Raw genomic sequence first — 11821 nt, 5'->3', positions numbered from 1 at the left:
TTCCCTCCGGAAGTCAATAGTTGAGATGAGGAACTTGCCTTGTCCCCACATGCTCTGAATTTCCCTTAGCCCAGGCTTCTGACTCATACTTCATACCCTCAGTGCCTCTTACTCCTGTCAGCTCTGGGCTCTGAGGCTCTCAGTGAGCTCTTCCTGTTTCTCCTCAAGCAGCTGCTTCCTTCAACCAGAGCACGCAATCTCTTTCCCAAAGCTTCACCTTTTAAACCTCCCCTTCCAATGCGTGGGATGAGCTCTATCAAAAAGACATTAGTTTTGGGGTGCCTGGGTGGCTCAGTTGGTTAAGCGTCCGACTTTGGCTCAGGTCACGATCTCGCGGTCCGTGAGTTCAAGCCCCGCATCGGGCTCTGTGCTGACTGCTCAGAGCCTGGAGCCTGTTTCAGATTCTGTGTCTCCCTCTCTCTCTGACCCTCCCCCGTTCATGCTCTGTCTCTCTCTGTCTCAAAAATAAATAAACGTTAAAAAAAAAAGACATTAGTTTTTATAGAATTTTGGAAAACAAAGTACAGAGAAGATAGCATATTGCATTATTTATTCTCTTAGAGCTCACTGCTTTGTATCTGTTTGTTTATGCAAATAAGGAAAATGTTTGCATCATCCTCTCCATACTAATAGATTCCAGTTTATGAAGTAGAAAGTCATTTGAGATTAGAAACAGGTAAAACATGTACACAGAAAGTTAGGAAATGGAAGGATGAAAATCTTTTAAATTTAAAAATAGTTGTCAGGGCACCTGGGTGACTCAGTTGGTTAAACATACGACTGTTGATTTTGGCTCCGGTCATGATCCCTGGGCCATTGTATCAGGCCCTGAGTTCTGGCTCCGTGCTAAGCACAGAGCCTGCTTAAGATCCTCTCTTTCCCTTCCTCTGCCTGTCCTTTGCTCATGTGCATATGCATATGCACATGCTCTCTCTCTCAAAAAAAAATTTTTAATATAAAAATAAAAAGAAAAATAATTGTAGGGTGCTTGGTTGGCTCGTTCAAAAATAGTGCGACTCTTGATCCACATTGGGTATAGAGATTACATAAAATAAATAAAATTTTTATATGTTCACTTTTTAAATTATTATTTTTAAAGGTTTTTATTTACTTAAGTAATCTCTACACCCAGTGTGGGCTCGAACTCACGACGCTGAGATCAAGAGTCACACACTTTTCTGACTGAGCCAGCCAGGTGCCCCCAAATCTTCACTTTTAAAAAAATAAAATAAATGGTTGTGAAGTAATTGAGGGTTAAGTTTTTGCTGTTTTGAAGCTTTGATCTAATGGCACTATTTGGATTTATGAATAAATGTTTTTTTAAGTAATCTGAGTATAAAGTGCAAATGTGGATTTTTTTTTTTTTTTTTTTACTTGTGCAGGATTCTCTCCAGCTAGTCTCCCAATTTCCTGGATGTGATTGAATGCCATAAAAACAATCAAACCAGTTTTGTTTTTTTTTTAACTTTTATTCAGTTTTGAGAGACAGAGAGAGACAGAGCATGAACAGGGGAGGGGCAGAGAGAAAGGGAGACACAGAATCCGAAGCAGGCTCCAAGCTGTCAGCTCAAAGCCTGACATGGGGTTTGCGCCCACGAAAGGTGAGATCATGACCTGAGCCCGAGTCAGGCGCCCAACCGACTGAGCCACCCAGGTGCCCCAATCAAAACAGTTTTTAACCTACCTGAAGCATTTTCTGTCTTCTAGGTTTAGCTAATTCTAAATGTTGAATCTTGAATACAGTGAATTATGTTGCATAAGAAATTCATTATAACAGTTTAGATAGTTTTAGCAATTCATCTTTTTAATGAAAAGTATGTGCAATCGCATACAATTATATTAGAAATATTTTCCACATATCTAGATATATTTTAGTCTTTTTTTTTTTTTTTAAAGTAAGCTCTACACCCAACAAGGGGCTTAAACTCATGAACCTGAGGTCAAGAGTCACATGCTTTACCTACTGAGCCAGCCAGGCACCCCTAGATATTTTAAATCAGACTATTGTCTCAATCTGGAATGCCCTTCCACTCATTATATAAATAAATTCTTTATAAATTAAAAATACACACACACACTACATAAGTACATTCTTACTATAAAAATGGAAATAGTATAGGGCTATATATATAAAATATCTTTTCACCATTAATGTTAAAAATTCTTTATGTGTAGAGCATTGACATGCCAACTGAAAAGCTAAGTTTCCCAGGTTTCCTTGCAGCTGTGTAGTCACATGACACAGTTCTGCCAATGAGATAGAAGTTTACTGGGAAAGACTTTTGGGAAAGCTGTTTTTTCTCTGAGAAAGAGATAAACACATGTGGAACACATTTATTTTCTTTTTATCTTCTTCATGACTAGAATTTGGAGATAATTTGGAGGTGAGTGCAACGACAATCTTGTGACTGTTAGTAGGGGAGGTGTACCTGAGAGATGGTGGGATCAAAACTAGGAAGAGCCTATGGCCTGGATTTATGTGATCATAAATGTTTATGTTAATGTTCCTGTTCTAGGCAGCTACATATTACATACTTCCAGCCCCCCATACCAGACCCATCTAGAGATAGTGTGTATTTTTTGAGACCCATCTAGATTCATACCACATTAAATTTTTATCCAAGGTTTTTTTTCCCAAAAATTGGATTATATTATATATATAATATATATATTACTCTGAATCTCCTTTATTGTATAATATATACAATATATTATATTATATATAATTATTACATATTATATATTAATTATAAATTAACAGTATATGTTATAAATATTAAATTATTAAATATTTAATTATTTATTAATGTATTTAATAATTATTAAATTATTAATTATTTAATTATTAAATTGGTGGCTTATTAATTTATTAATATTAAATATTAAATCGTTAAATGTTATAAATTAATATTATATATTAATTATAAATATATATTATATGTATACGTATGTATGTATATATATTATATATATTGTTTATATGTATATATATTATATATATAATTCAATATATATAATATATGTATATAATTCAATATATATTATATATATATATATTATATATATATTACTCTGAATCTCCTTTATTGACTTAACAATATGGTCTAGATATCTTTCCATGGTCAGTACAAGAGGAGTTATCCTTTTTTAAAAATTATTTTAAACAAAAGACATTTTTTCTTTTAAAAGTGACACTTGCTTATTCAAGCTATACAGAAAAATTTCAAGTAAAAAGCAGCAAATGTCCCTAAATCCCACTATTTTTAAATAACCAGTATTATTGTTGGTGAGCATGATTCCTATCAGCTCTCCCTGAAAATACTGGGAATTGTTCTCTTACACTACCACCTCCATGTACATGTGTATACACATTGACATGCATGCACACACATACAAATACACACAAATATAGACATGAATATACATACACACAAATACACATAGGAACATGCATGCAAACACAACACAAAATGACACAAACACATGTAAATATACACACCTGCTCACATGGGAGAGTGAGAAACTTACAAAATCAGAACCTATCAAAAAGTGCTTAATTTTAGTTGAATTAAACTGAAAAACTATTAGAATACCTTTAGAAGTTATGACTAGGGCACCTGGGTGGCTCAGTCGGTTAAGTGTCCGACTTTCGCTCAGGTCATGATCTCGCGTTTCATGGGTTCAGGCCCCTTGTTGGGCTCTGCGCTGACAGCTCAGAGCCTGGAGCCTGCTTCGGATTCTGTGTCTCCCCCTCTCTCAGCCACTCCCCTGCTTGTGCTCTCTCTCTGTCTCTCAAAAAATGAATAAATGTTAAAAAAAAAAATTAAGAGTTACGACTAAAATTGTTATAGAATACCAGAGAGCGATACCCAAAATTCAAACCAGATATCATTTTTAATGCCCATAAAAGTTATAGAATTAATAGCAGAAATAGTTGAAGCCAGAACGTCATATTAATATCTTCTTTTGCTAAAGAATCTGTATATTTAGCATTATAAATTATAATATTTAACAGATTTATTAGATTAACAATGTAGCCTTGTGATTCCAATTTAAAATGTAGAATTGAGTAACTGATTTAAATTTATTAATTTAAGTAGAAATTTTACTGTGTATATAATAGTATTAGAACATTTAGTGGACCTTAAGTTTCACCATATTTTTAAGTTTAACTAATTTAGTTCATAAGAATGATTTAATTACTTGAGAAGATTTGTATTACAGACAATCGAAGGACTTAAAAGAAAGGCAACATATTAAATTTATAAACCCTGTTTAAAACATTTCAAATAAATTCAGATTCTGTGTCTCCCTCTCTCTATGCCCCTCCCCCGCTCTCACTCTGTCTCTGTCTCTCTCAAAAATAAATAAAGATTAAAAAAAAATCTTTAAAAAAAAGGGGCACCTGAGTGGCTCTGTCGGTTAAGCTTCCAACTTTGTCTCAGGTCATGATCTCATGGTCCATGAGTTCAAGCCCTGCATTGGGCTCTGTGCTGACAGTTTAGAGCCTGGAGCCTGCTTCAGATTCTGTGTCTCCCTCTCTCTCTGCCCCTCCCCTGCTCTTGCTCTGTCTCTGTCTCTCTCAAAAATAAATGAAGATTAAACAAAAATCTTTAAAACATTTAAAATAATTTAATTGACTGCATTTGAGAGTGTGACCAAATATGAATTGAAGGCCATTAAAAGTGAAAGTACAAATCTGCTAGACTTATAATGGCATAATGAGATTTGTAAGCTGAAGTTAAATGCTTAAGGAATGAAATTAGATTCTGTAAATTAATAAACTGATTATTCAGTTTTAAAACCCAAGTAACTTCTAAACTGTCTTTTCTGTGACCATAAGAAAACTCACATTTATGTAAGAAGAGAAACTAAATGAAGCAAAACTTAAAGAAATGTCAACTTTGGATAACTGTTTCTTCCAGTTGTTAAGAAGTTATCTTATTCAGATATCTTCTAAAATTAAGACAAAAGACTATGAAAACCATTAAGGATTTGTAGTCATTATGTTTTTATTGTTCTTTAAAATTATGTGTTAGTTTTAACATTGAAAATGTTTCTGCTATGAAATATAATAGTTACCAACCATGCCAGTGTGCCTGGGACTGAGGGGTATACTAGAACTCACGGCTCTCTGTGCTGAACCCAGTAACCTTGGTCACTCTAATGGAAGGCATTATAGCATAGGTGCTAAGACTATAGATTGTTACTAACACCTGCATTTGAGACTTGAATCTTCAGCTTATTTTCTATTTATCCTGGGTAAATGGCTTATTTTCACACCTCTGTTTTCTCTATTCTGAAGGAGGAGAATGTATTCTCATTGTAACTCAGAGGGAAACCTTCACAATGTCTGGAGCCCTTGATGTCCTGCAAATGAAAGAGAAAGATGTCCTCAAACTACTTGCAACAGGAACCCACTTGGGTGGCACGAACCTTGACTTCCAAATGGAAAAGTACATCTGCAGAAGGAAGAGTGATGGCATCTGCATCATAAATCTGAAGAGAACATGGAAGAAGCTTCTGCTGGCTGCTCATGCCATTGTTACCATTTAAAAACCAGGTGGTATGAACATGATATCTTTCAGGAACACTGGCCTGTAGACTTTGTTGAAGTTGGCTGCTGCCACTGGAGCCCCTCCTTTTGTGGGCCGCTTCACTCCTGGAACATTTGCTAAACAGATCCAGGCAGCCTCCCTGGTGTCTTCAGGAGGTTACTGATAGCAGGGCTGACCACCAGCCTCTCACAGAAGCGAACAAACAAACAGTGAATATCCCAGAGGATTATTATGAAAATTAAATGAGTTACTATATGGAAAGCACCTACATTAATACCTAGAGTGTGGTAAGCACTAAATATATACTAACTGCTATTGCAAGCTCCCCACAGAAACATCAGTTATTGGACAGGTCATCTTTATTCTTCATTTTATTTTATTTTTTTAAAGATTTTTTTGTTTAAATAATCCCTACACCCAACATGGGGCTCGAACTTACAACCCTAAGATCAAAAGTCACATGCTCTACTGACTAAGCCAGCCAGGTGCCTCTGTTCTTCATTTTATTATGTACTAAGCTGGTGCATGTCTTTTGTCTTTTTTCCCCCTCATTATTTCTTCCTAGAATATATATGCATGGTGGAAGGAGAAGAGCCATCTTAGTATAAGAGGGGCTCATGAGAATCATAGCTACATACTAGAGATTCTAGAGCAGAAAGCTAATTGGATCTTTGACAGCTCCTTGGAAGAATAAAAAAAAAATAACCATAATTTGTTTAAACGTTTGTTAGGTTTCCTGTTATACACAATTGAAAATAATTCCTACTGTTACAAACTATTCATTTAATTTTTAGTAATGAAAAAATGTGGAGTATTTTAGTAGTTCTCATGTCATTTTGAGTTGGGGTCAAAAAATCCCATTTTTGAGATTTGCTCCAATATTGATGTATGTACTACTGAAAAGAGCAGGATACTGTTTCTTCTTTGATGGTGAAAAAAAAAAAGTTTAAGAAGTCAGGTCACCATGATCAAGAAAATCTTGTCATCTTCAATGATAATTACATGAGTCAATGGGGAGAGCCACAGTAGGGGAGAGAGAAACTGGTAATGGGCTGTTCTCCATACAAAAATGGGGATTATATTTTGTCTCTTTCTGCCAGGCATTCAAATGACCATTTTCAAATTTTTGAGAATGAGATGTTCTTAAAAATTATTTTCTTTTATAGTTTTCTGTTGCCTACTGTTTTATAATATGCATAGTGAGATAATAAATTTGAAAACAGGTAATTAAAACAAGAAAGCATAAAATAGTTCAACTCCAGAGAAAGGACTATGGCCAGTATTGGTTTGGGATTGAGAATAAATCTGTACCTGTTGTTGTTATTCCTAAATTAGAGTTGCCTGGTAACTCTACCCAGCTGTTAATTAAGCACTTAGGCAGCCACAGTCATTAACTCTTTCAGGTCCCCAGGATACTATTTAGTTATTGCTTCAATTTTCTGTACTAAGCCGACTAATAGGCAATGCCTTAAAACATTGAGAATAACTGGTTCATAATATATTTTATCCTCTTTATGATTAGATGGAAAAAGCAATTCTAATTTAGTTCCCTGTTCATTTTAATTTGGGTTAGCAGATGTTCTATGCATACTGAAGTCAACTATTTAATTTGCATTATAGAAGAATATAATAGCAATTTCTCAGGGTTTGCATGTGTGTGTGTGTGTGTGTGTGTGTGTGTGTGTGTGTGTTTTGTTATAGTGTGGTTTTAATTTCCTCCAAAATGTTGCTATAAAAATAGAATACATTTTATTTTCTAATTTGCGAAGAATATCCCGAGAACAAAATTGGGTTCGTAAAATTCAAGCAATATTTTCAAATTAGATTTGTTTGAAGAGGGAATGAGGGAAATAGAGAAAAAAAGTACAGCAAGGGAAAGAAGGAAAGTAAAAAGAACAGTGAAGCTCTCAGCTTGCCAACAAGGATGTGGATCCACTTTGAGAAAGGTTTGTGGTAGGTGGGGGGAGCAGTTCACATGGAAAACATTCCTATTTCTAGTATGATATTACATTTTAAAAACTTATCTTCCATATATTCTTTTGTGTATATTAAGGAGGATTTTTGTACAAGCTACCATCTGAACAAATGGAAGGAAACGTACATATCAGTATTTTAGTTTGGTAATTGTAGGTTTCCCAAGTCTTATTTAGAGTTAATCAAAATTAAATGCTTGCTGTTTTAAGCTTCTAAGTTTTGGGGTAATTTTTTATGTGTTAATAGATAACATATCATAAGATTGTCTTGATGGAGCACCTGGGTGGCTCATTTGGTTGACCATCCTACTCTTGATTTTGGCTCAGGTCATGATCCCAGGGTCGTGGGATCAGGCCCCACATCATGCTAAGCATGGAGCCTGCTTAAGATTCTCTCTCTCTCTTTCTCTCCCTCCCTCTCTCTCTCTCTCTCCCCCCCTTCTGCCGCTCTTCCCCATTCACATGCACTCTCTCTCTCACACAGGAAAAAAAGAGCATCTTGATGACTACATGAAAGCAAATGAATAATACAGATTATCATTATTAGCTTGTTCTATCAGAACTTTGGTCAGGAAGTAACTTCTTTCATATAGATTGTACCTATTCTGTTGACAAGTTCAATTTTTAAAAAAAAATTTTTTTAATGTTTATTTTTGAGAGAGAGAGACAGAGTGTGAGTGGGGGAGGGACAGAGAGAGGGAGATGCAGAATCTGAAGCAGGCTCCAGGCTCTGAACTATCAGCACATAGCCCGATATGGGGCTCAAACTCACAAGCTATGAGATCATGACCTGAGCCAAAGACGGACGCTCAACTGACTGAGCCACCCAGGCACCCGGACAAGCTCAATTTTTTGATGTTTTGATAACTTTCAGTTCTTATTTTAAATTTCCCCAAATTCTCTCATCACTTGTAAGTTAGAGGTTACAGACGTTTCTACTTTCACTTCGTATTGGAAATATATGATTGGCAAAAATACATTACTGGATCTTACAGTAAACATAAATTACATCAATAAAGTATTCAACTACTCTCTAAAAACCTGTATATAGATGAATCCCCCCAAAATAGTTTCTGGCTTGTATGCTAAAAAGTCACTTTAGGAAAGTCTACATATTCTCTGTAGGGGTTTGATTAAAGTGTGGTTACTCTATAATCTGCCATATTTGGGACTATTTTTCAAAGGCCACTGAGCCTTATCAGTAACAACTTCATCTTTACATCCTCTGGTGAATAATGGTTACAAGATAGTATTTTAATTGTCTAAGGCCTAGATCTCAAACTCAATTCCTTTAGGGGCTGAGCACGTCAAGAAGATGAACGGGGTGAGCTGAATGGGGAGCTGAGGTCCTCCAGGAGCCACAAATACTCAACTCACGTCAGTGTCCTCATGCAGGCTTTCAATGCTGGGTTACCAGATTCTTCTAGCTTCAAGAGAAGATGGAAATCTTGCTTTTTATTTATGTTTTTAAAGAATTTTTGAGAGAAAACTCTCCATATTTTATATTTTTTAAAGTTTATTTATTTATTTTGAGAGAGGCAGAATGTGAGCAGAGGAGGGGCAGAGAGAGCAGGAGAGTCCCAAGCAGGCTCCATGCTGCCAGCAGAGGCCAACACGGGTCTTGATCTCCTGAATCTGAGATCATGACCTGAGCCAAGTTTAAGAGTTGGGCCCTTAAGTGACTGAGCCACTCGGGCACCCCCAAACTCTTCATATTTTAAAATATTGTTGGGGTGCCTGGGTGGCTCAGTCAGTTAAGCATTAAACTTCAGCTCAGGTCATGATCTCACAGTCCATGGTTTGAGCCCTGCATCGGGCTCTGTGTTGACAACTTGGAGCTTGGAGACTGCTTCGGATTCTGTGTCTCTCTCTCTCTCTCTGCCCCTCCCCCACTCATACTTTGTCTCTGTCTCTGAAGACTGAATAAACGTTAAAAATTTTTTTTAAATAAATAAAATATTGTTTCATTTGTCTGAAACACTTGCAAATGGAATAAAATACATCTGTGAACTGTAGTCATTTCCCGGGTATCAAGAGATGAGAGGGAAGCTGAGTGTATAGACTGCAAAGTTATTATTTTGTGGACAAAACCTCTATCTACTGGAAGAAATGTTCAGAAGCTCGTGTTACACATATTTCCAGGTGTTGGATACATAATGCATAGTTTCTATAAAGAGGCTAGCTCTGACACTGCATCATCAGACAACTAAGTGTTTAAAGTCTTCTCATCAAGGGTTCTCATTCATACAGACAAACTAGTTTAAATTTCCAAGAAAGACATTTCTCCCGTGCCTATAATCACTTTCCTGTGGATTCACAGTGGCTGGTGTTACGACACAGCTGTTTAACCAGCTGCAAAAACAATAAGTGGAAGCCATGTAGAAAAGGTCATCTGTCAGTTGGTTAGCACTGATTCATCATCCTAAGGGCCAGGAAAGCTGGGGCTCTATCATCATCACCTCAGGAATGTCAGCAACTTGCAGGGCCCAAAACAAATGTACTCTACTTTTGACCTTTACTCTTCACTCTCATAATGTTTGTTACTCTATTTAGCATAGCTGCTCATGTAAAATGTGCATCTATTGTCATAATCTCAAGAATATTACTTCATTTTATTTTTTATTTTTTTAACTTTTATTCATTTTTTGAGAGATGGAGAGAGACAGAGCGTTAGCGGGGGAGGGGCTGAGAGAGAGGGAAACAGAATCTGAAGCAGGCTCTAGGCTCTGACCTGTCAGCACAGAGCCTGACGTGGGGCTTGAACTCATGAACCATGAGATCATGACCTGAGCTGAAGTCAGACAACCAACTGACTGAGCCACCCAGGCACCCCCAAAGAATATTATTAATGCATAATTACATGACAGGAGCTACCTTTTGAATTGTTGGAAAATGAGAGAAGATGACATCTTTAGCCTCTTCCAGGTTGGCTCATGTTCTGCTATTTCTACCCTATGTATTGCTCTTCTTATAGCTACCTTTTTGGACCTATTGATTACTGGCTATTGAAAAGAATCAGACAGAATACTTTGTTTTTCTGATAGGTCTGTTGGGTAAGATTTATTGCATCCTAATTTTGACCTGGAAAATATTCTTTCCCAATTAAACTGCAAAGAGAATGGTTCCATTAACTGTATACATTACTCATTGTATAAAGTGTATCTTCAGGATGCCTGGGTGGCTCGGTTGGTTAAGTGTCCAACTCCAGGTCATGGTCTCATGGTCTGTGATTTTGAGTCCCGCATTGGGCTCTGTGCCGACAGCTCAGAACCTGGAGCCTGCTTCAGATTCTGTGTCTCTTTCCCTCTGCCCATTCCCTACTCACTCTCTGCCTCTCTCTCTCTCTCAAAAATAAACATTAAAAAATTTTTTTTTAAGTTTATTTTAAAAACTTAATAAGTGGTCAGACTTTCCCGGCTGCTATTGATAATAAAATGTTGAGCAAGACTCTAAATTAGTAATGTCAATCCAAGTGGAAGGAAGACAATTGATCGCTAACAATACTTACTTTTATATATAGGAAAAATCAATAGTTTTATCTGTTTTACATATGGTACACAATGGGCATTCTTCATTAGCCTATAAACAAAGATTAACACATTTAATATTAGCAATTCTTTAAAGAATTGGAATATTTTGTTAAAAGCAAGGTTAAGCAATTTGTATTCAGTAAATGGTGAGTCCGTTGTATTTCTTTTGTCTTCTGAAAGAGAATTGCAAAGTACATGTGAAATAGCCTCTCCCAGTCCAATCCTCCTGCATATGACACCTATAAACTCTGGGCAAAAATAAACAACTAGAGGTATTGGAAACTAAAAGCAGGTAGAAATTGGGTCTACAGTTGGAAGAGGAAAATTGCACTGAGTGAGTTTCTCCATTTTTAAAGACTCTCAGTTTGAGGACAAGCCCTAGAAGGGGTAGCTAAAACCCCTGTGCACAGAGATAAGTGTATTGGCTTGAAGAACCAGAGGACAGAGTTCAGAGGGACCACAACAGCAGGACAACAAAGGGGAACATCCTGGAAAGGAGAGAGCCTGAGAGGGGATCCCCAAATTCTGTGTATGAACTCTGCCCAAATCTCTGGTTGGGCCCTAAACCATGCATACATGGGGAAGGCTAGCTGAGCAGCCCGGGTAAGGCTTAAAAAAAAAAACAAAACAACTGAATAGTGATTTCAGATGTACACCCACTGCAGGGAAGACAAAGTTTGAAGTTTGGTTCCACCCAAGTAAACTGCCTACTAAAACAGAGGAATGGGACCAGAATGGGGTCACATGCCCCTGTCCTAAG

The 11821-nt window shown here is 36.7% G+C and overlaps 1 pseudogene across 1 annotated transcript in view; it reads left to right on the top strand.

Moving 5' to 3' along the window:
- The window catches only part of LOC144612764 (small ribosomal subunit protein uS2-like), a 95297-nt pseudogene that overhangs the window by 39022 nt on the left and 44454 nt on the right, over positions 1-11821 (top strand). Inside the window, exon 3 of the transcript XR_013549771.2 lies at positions 5306-5669. The product of XR_013549771.2 is annotated as a small ribosomal subunit protein uS2-like (transcript). The remainder of the gene's footprint in view (positions 1-5305; positions 5670-11821) is intronic.

Source organism: Panthera onca, chromosome C2 (genome assembly GCF_046562875.1).
Source record: "Panthera onca isolate mPanOnc1 chromosome C2, mPanOnc1 haplotype 2, whole genome shotgun sequence".
Taxonomy (NCBI): domain Eukaryota; kingdom Metazoa; phylum Chordata; class Mammalia; order Carnivora; family Felidae; genus Panthera; species Panthera onca.
Note: the sequence above shows the minus strand (reverse complement) of the source record. Positions and strands in the feature narration are given on the sequence as shown.